Source organism: Gossypium hirsutum, unplaced genomic scaffold (assembly GCF_007990345.1).
Source record: "Gossypium hirsutum isolate 1008001.06 unplaced genomic scaffold, Gossypium_hirsutum_v2.1 scaffold_355, whole genome shotgun sequence".
NCBI lineage: Eukaryota > Viridiplantae > Streptophyta > Magnoliopsida > Malvales > Malvaceae > Gossypium > Gossypium hirsutum.
In genome coordinates, this window is record NW_024402975.1 from 5,001 (window position 1) to 10,000 (window position 5,000).

Consider the following 5,000-nt stretch of genomic DNA (forward strand, 5'->3'; position numbering starts at 1 on the left):
TCGGACGCCGATGGCGACCGATTCTCAAGCTGGCTTTCCCGTTCGCTCGCCGTTACTAGGGAATCCTGGTAAGTTCTTTCCTCCGCTTATTGATATGCTTAAACTCAGCGGTAATCCCGCCTGACCTGGGTCGCGATGCGAGCACCGTCCTTGCGATGCCGAAAGGTTCAAGGTCTCGATCGACGGACGCGCACGACTCCGAACGAGGTTGCTTGCAGCATACCACCGATCGTCGCGACGATGATGTCGTCGAGGACTCGAATTAGGCCAACCGCTGGCTGTGAGCGCACGGGAGGCCAATTTCCGCCCGCGTCCAACCGAGGCTCGAGGCTCATGTTGGATGGGGCGACGATGCGTGACACCCAGGCAGACGTGCCCTCGCCTAATGGCTTGGGCGCAACTTGCGTTCAAAGACTCGATGGTTCACGGATTCTGCAATTCACACCAAGTATCGCATTCGCTACGTTCTTCATCGATGCGAGAGCCGAGATATCCGTGCCGAGAGTCTTCTGTATATTTGCGACAAGAGAACAACATCACTGAAGCATCGACACCGCGAACGTGCGGCGACAGAAGACGTGCCCCTTCTTCGTTCGATTCCTTGGCGCGATTCGCGCCGGGGTTGTTCGCTTGCCTCGAAGAGGTTGATCCCGCATCTCACCCCACCCGACGGCAAAGGACGACGAGACTGCCGCTCCGAGACACGGGGTGCGAGAGCGAGGATGCACCCGCACCACCTCCGGTTGTTGCAACGCGTTCGCGGTCGTTCTGCTAGCAGTTCGACAATGATCCTTCCGCAGTTCACCTACGGAAACCTGTTACGACTTCTCCTTCCTCTAAATGATAAGGTTCAGTGGACTTCTCGCGACGTCGCGGCAGCGAACCGCCCACGTCGCCGCGATCCGAACACTTCACCGGACCATTCAATCGGTAGGAGCGACGGCGGTGTACAAAGGCAGGACGTAGTCAACGCGAGCTGATGACTCGCGCTACTAGGAATTCCTCGTGAAGACCAACAATTGCAATGATCTATCCCCATCACGATGAAATTCAAAGATACCCGGCCTGTCGGCCAAGGCTATAGACTCGTTGAATACATCAGTGTAGCGCGCGTGCGGCCCAGAACATCTAAGGCATCACAGACCTGTATTGCCTCAAACTTCCTTGGCCTAAAAGCCATAGTCCCTCTAAGAAGCTAGCCACGGAGGATCACCTCCGTGTAGCTAGTTAGCAGCTGAGGTCTCGTTCGTTAACGGAATTAACCAGACAAATCGCTCCACCAACTAAGAACGGCCATGCACCACCACCCATAGAATCAAGAAAGAGCTCTCAGTCTGTCAATCCTTACTATGTCTGGACCTGGTAAGTTCCCCGTTGAGTCAAATTAAGCCGCAGGCTCCACTCCTGGTGCCCTTCCGTCAATTCCTTAAGTTCAGCCTGCGACCATACTCCCCCCGAACCCAAAGACTTGATTCTCATAAGTGCCGCGGAGTCCTAAAGCAACATCCGCCGATCCCTGGTCGGCATCGTTATGGTGAGACTAGGACGGTATCTGATCGTCTTCGAGCCCCCAACTTCGTTCTGATTAATGAAAACATCCTTGGCAAATGCTTCGCAGTGTTCGTCTTCATAAATCCAAGAATTCACCTCTGACTATGAAATACGAATGCCCCCGACTGTCCCTGTAATCATTACTCCGATCCCGAAGGCCAACACAATAGGATCGAAATCCTATGATTATCCCATGCTAATGTATACAAGCGTAGGCCTGCTTGAGCACTCTAATTCTTCAAAGTAACAGCGCCGGAGGAACGACCCGCCAATTAAGGCCAGGAGCGCATCGCCGGCAGTAGGACGAGCAGACCGGTGCTCACCGTGAGCGACCGGCCGACCCACCCCTAAGTCCAACTACGAGCTTTTAACTGCAACAACTTAAATATACGCTATGGAGCTGGAATACCGCGGCTGCTGCACCAGACTGCCCTCCAATGATCCTCGTTAAGGATTAGATGTACTCATTCCAATACCAGACTCATAGAGCCCGGTATGTATTATTGTCACTACCTCCCCGTGTCAGGATTGGTAATTGCGCGCCTGCTGCCTTCCTTGGATGGTAGCCGTTCTCAGGCTCCCTCTCCGGAATCGAACCCTAATCTCCGTCACCCGTCACCACCATAGTAGCCACTATCCTACCATCGAAAGTTGATAGGCAGAAATTGAATGATGCGTCGCCGGCACAAAGGCCGTGCGATCCGTCGAGTTATCATGAATCATCAGAGCAACGGCAAAGCCCGCGTCGACCTTTATCTAATAAATGCATCCCTTCCAGAAGTCGGGTTGTTGCACGTATAGCTCTAGAATTACTACGGTTATCCGAGTAGCAAATACCATCAAACAAACTATAACTGATTAATGAGCCATTCGCAGTTCACAGTCTGAATTGTTCATACTTACACATGCATGCTTAATCTTGAGACAAGCATATGACTACTGCAGGATCAACCAGTAGCATTCCTCCGCGACGTCGCACTGCATGGCCCTCAACATGCCCCGTGAGCTACGAAGAGTCATAACAGAGCACGAGCATCGTCCGTGTCAAGAGACAAAATGCATAGGCATCGAGAGATGAGGCATGAACCCTACTCTCAAAAACATTTCCGCATCCGAAAGCACGATCGAGCACCAGTGCACCGACGAGGCCACACCGATTAAGGGGCGCACTCGGACACAAGCACGATGAGGTCCACCACGCACCCCGAAGGCACGGGATGGAGAAGGACGGCAACACATCCATAATTCCATCTGGCTTAGTACGCAGCACAGGATCCCGATCGCACCCCTTGAGTTCGATACAACAAGGGATTAATGAAGAGGAGTGCGGCTCGACAGTTCGATGCGAGTAGCATGGAGCCTGCCAATACACACAACCAAAACACCACTCATATGCCTATTGCGTACTAGTAGTAGCGCCCACGCACACCGCCCAACAGCCCACCCAACCGAATGGTAGGGAGCGGAAGGAACAACGAACGAGGCGCACCACAACCGCTTGCACGAGAACTACGAGGGAAAAGTCCCACCGGACTTGGTCGAGCCAAGACCGAGCCTACAAACTCAACTTACACCCCCCAGTGGCCGTTGCCGTCAAAGGACTTGTACTGGGTCGCGGCAGTTCGAATGCGGCAAGGCTGGCAAGGCCAAGCACCGTGTGTCGCCGACTTGGATGCACAAGCATCCCTAAACGTGACGGGGCAAAACGGCAAGCCAAGCTCGAGCCCATAGCAATGCATAAGCCACCCCAAGAGATCTTGCCCGAATAGGAACTTGGTCCTGGAGTCGTGGCTACATTTCTATGGCGGCTTGACCGGCCGGAAAATTGTCACCCCGACCACCACCGCCGGCGACCGACTCACCCCCGTGTGAGTCGTTGCGGACGACCCGACCCCCATGGGGGCTAGACGCACCCCACCTCGGCTCGGAGGGGGGCACGCCGGGGGCAGCGGATCTCTACCCCTTAAAGAGCTAAAAAAACTTCGTCAATATGCTACCAGGAAGCATTCGACTGTCTGAAATGGGACACTCTCTTAGCCCGCACATCCCAGCACCAAGGTGCCGATGGTGCCCGAGGCTCCCGCACATCCAAGCACCAAGTGCCGATGTGTCCGAGGCTCCCGCACCTCCTAGCCACCGAGTGCCGATGCTGCCCGAGCTCCCGCACATCCGAGCCACCAAGTGCCGATGGTGCCCGAGCTCCCGCACGACCAAGGCCGAGTGCCGATGTGCCGAGGCCCCCGCACGACCAAGGCCTATTTGCCGATGGTGCCCGAGCCTCTCGCACGACCAAGGTCTAGGTTGCCGATGGTGCCCGAGTTCCGGCACATCCAAGCACCAAGTGTCGATGGTGCACGAGGCTCCCGCACGACAAAGGCCTAGTTGCCGATGGTGTCCGAGGCTCCCGCACATCCCAGCACCTAGGAGCCGATGGTGCCGAGGCTCCCGCACGACCAAGGCCTATTTGCCGATGTGCCCGAGGCTCCCGCACGACCAAGGCTTAGTTGCCGATGGTGCCCGAGCCTCTCGCACGACCAAGGCCTAGTTGTCGATGGTGCGCGAGTTCTCGGACATCCAAGCACCAAGGTGCCGATGGTGCTCGAGGCTCCCGCACGACCAAGGCCTAGGTTGCCGACAGTGTCCGAGCTCCCGCCCATCATAGCACCGAGGTGCCGATGGTGCCCGAGCTCCCGCACGACCAAGGCCTAGGTGCCGATGGCCCGAGCTCCCGCACATCGAAGCACCGAGTGCCGATGGCGCCCGAGGCTCCTGCAATACCAAGGCTTAGTTGCCGATGGTGTCCGGGCTCCTGCACATCCTAGCACCAGGTGCCGATGTGCCCGAGGCTCCCGCACGACCAAGGCCTATGCTACCGGAACGGTCACCGGAGCACCGACGGACGGTTCGCCGGAGCACCGCCGGACGGATCGCCGGAGCACCACCGGAACCTAACCGCGGTGGGGGCACCGACGTCCGGCATACGGTGGCGTGGCCGTGCCCTGGCAACCCCTGCTCGCTCAATATCACCTCCCCCCTAAAGAGCTAAAAAAACTTGGTCAATGCGCTACCAGGTGACATTCATGTCTGAAATGGGACACTTTTTACCCGACGCTCCCGCACCAACAGGGCCCAACTTAGCTTGGTGCTGAAGGCTCCCGCACATCATAGCACCGAGGTGCCGATGGTCTCCGAGGCTCCCCACAACCAAGGCCTAGTTGCCGTGGTGTCCGATGCTCCCGCACATCCATGCACCAAGGTGCCGATGGTGCTCGAGGCTCCCGCACATCCAAGCATCAAGGTTACCGATGGGCTGAGGCTCCCACACATCCGAGCCACCAAGTGATGGAGCTCTTGTGCAAAAGCGGAGGGACCGGAGGATCATCCATTGTGCTATCCGAATCTACCCTTGGATGGGAGGACCGGACAACTCATCATTGTTGAGTACCGAA

The 5,000-nt window shown here is 56.7% G+C and overlaps 2 non-coding genes across 2 annotated transcripts in view; both read right to left on the minus strand.

Moving 5' to 3' along the window:
- LOC121226660 (28S ribosomal RNA) overlaps positions 1-134 on the minus strand; it is a 3,261-nt gene extending 3,127 nt beyond the window's left edge. The window contains exon 1 of the ribosomal RNA XR_005924397.1: positions 1-134. This exon is cut by the window's left edge and continues 3,127 nt beyond it. This is a non-coding gene — a ribosomal RNA (28S ribosomal RNA).
- A 222-nt stretch (positions 135-356) lies between these two features.
- Positions 357-507, minus strand: LOC121226663 (5.8S ribosomal RNA). The gene has a single exon (XR_005924400.1). It is a non-coding gene; the product is annotated as a 5.8S ribosomal RNA (ribosomal RNA).
- Positions 508-5,000: the final 4,493 nt, after the last annotated feature.